Source organism: Mastomys coucha, unplaced genomic scaffold (genome assembly GCF_008632895.1).
Source record: "Mastomys coucha isolate ucsf_1 unplaced genomic scaffold, UCSF_Mcou_1 pScaffold14, whole genome shotgun sequence".
Classification (NCBI taxonomy): domain Eukaryota; kingdom Metazoa; phylum Chordata; class Mammalia; order Rodentia; family Muridae; genus Mastomys; species Mastomys coucha.
In genome coordinates this window covers 3386098-3388415 of record NW_022196896.1, presented here as the reverse complement: position 1 = coordinate 3388415, position 2318 = coordinate 3386098, and the positions used below count along the sequence as shown (strand labels likewise).

General features: G+C 35.7%; 1 pseudogene; it reads right to left on the bottom strand.

Annotated features, from left to right (window-relative positions):
• The window catches only part of LOC116088933, an 11841-nt pseudogene that overhangs the window by 3242 nt on the left and 6281 nt on the right, over window positions 1-2318 (bottom strand).

Genomic DNA, 2318 nt, shown 5'->3' with positions numbered 1-2318 from the left:
TGTTGTCTAATTGCTCTGGCTAGGACTTCAAGTACAATATTGAATAGGTAGGGAGAGAGTGGGCATCCCTGTCTAGTCCCTGATTTTACTGGGATTGCTTCAAGTTTCTCTCCATTTAGCTTGATATTGGCTACTGGTTTCCTGTATATTGCTTTTACGATGTTCAAATATGAGCCTTGAATTCCTGATCTTTCCAAGACTTTTATCATGAAGGGATGTTGGATTTTGTCAAATGCTTTCTCAGCATCTAGTGAGATGATCATATGTTTTTTTTTTCTTGAGTTTGAGAAATTTACTTTCAAAGTAAGGATTTTCTTCAAACTAAAAATTTACTCATTAACCGGATTTAATGTCTTCAAATTCTGTCCTTTCAATTCTGGTGAAATAATGCAGAGCCTCCTCATTTTCCTTCCCAAGCAGTGCAGATACTTGTGGATGGTTGACAAATGTTGTTATCCAAAAATTTGGGATTTGGCAATCGATCCTGACCTCTTCTGAAAAAAATGGTTGGCAGAGTTTGTTATATTTTTGTTCTACTTTCAAAAAGTCCTCACTGGTTTGTTCATTAAGTATGTCTCTTTCATTTTGTACTGCATTGATATGTTCATTGATATGTTGCCTCTTGCTGTTCTTTTTCTCCCTTTGGCAGGTCAAGAGAAGCCGATTGTGCTCTAGTTTTGGGCCACAAGCTGGTCTGGGCCTCTTGGACTAAGGCAGGATCTCAGATTGCTCATTGATGGGCATGGCACAAGGGATATGGCCAGGAGACAGAGACCAGTGCCCAGAGATATTCACAGCAGGAAGAAACTCACAGGAACTCATCTTTACAAAGAACCAACTCTTAGTTGAATCGTTTTACTGTTTTGTTTCTATTTCATTGATTTCTGCTTTGATATTATTTCTTGCCTCATATGCTGGGTTAGAATTTTGTTTATTCTTTCTCAACCTTTTGAGTTTCATCATTAATTCACTTACTTGTGCTCTTTCTGATATTTAATGTAGGCACTTAGGGTCATAAACTATTCTCTTAGAACTGCTTTTAACATGTCCCAGAGGTTTTGTGTTGTTTTCATTTTTATTTAGTTCCTGGAAATTTTTATTTGTTTGATTTCATCCCAGAGATGCAATTTTCTTTAAATGTGCGCTAGTTAGTTTTTGGTCAACTTGGCACAAAGTAGACTCATCTGAGAAGAGGTAATGCCTCCATCAGACTAGACTCATCTGAGAAGAGGTTATACCCCCATCAGACTAGACTCATCTGAGAAGAGGTAATGTCCCCACCAGATTGGCCTTTATACAAACTTGTCAGGCATTTTACTGATTAATGTGGAAAGGCCCAGTCCACTGTGAAGAGTGCCATCTCTGGGCAGGTGTATAACAAAGCAAATTGACCAAGTCTAAAAGAGCAAGTCTGTATGCAGAATTCCCCGATGACCTCTGGCTTAGAGGTTCCTGACCTACTTGAGTGCCTGTCAGCTTCTCTCAACAATGTAGTTGATTGAGACAAGTAAGACAAATATATCTTCTCCTCCTCAAGTTGCGTTTGGTCATGGTACTCTTATCAGAATAATAGACGCCTGAGACAGTATGAAAATCAATAAATATAGTAGACCATGTTAACAGACTTAAAGACAGGAATAATATGATATTTCATAATGTAAGAAAGACACATAACAAAGTTCAATGTATTTTCATTGTAGACATTTTGAAGAAATTAGGAATAAATGTAATGTACATCAAAATAAAAAAAAGTGTGACAAACTTGTAACACATTATATTAAATGAGAAAACTGACAGAAGTTCTTCCAAAATCTGGAATGAGACAAGGATTCATACCCTTTCCATTCTATTTCAATATAGCACTTGAAGTTTCTACTAGGCAAATAAGAAATAAGAAAGCTATTAAAGGGATACAATTTGAAAGAAAAAAGCTAAGCTATCCCTATTTTCAGACAGCATAATTCTATATTTAAAAGTTCCCAACAGACAAGATTCAGATTTAAATGTACGCTTCATTATTGTAGAAGGATGCAAAATCCATGTATAAAATTATTGGCCTCTATATAGATATTCCAATAATAAATTTGCTGAGGAAAAAATATCTAGTCAGACAGAGAGATAAAAAGAGGTAAGGTTTTCCACAGGATGAACCCCAAGGCATCAAAAACAAATTTTAGAAGACATAAAGTTATAAAAAGATCTTTCATGCTTCTGAATTGGCAAAATTAATAATGGACAATAGCAATTAGACAACAAAAGGAGATCAAAGGGATACGAATTGGAAACGAAGAAGTCAAATTATCACTATTTGCTGATGA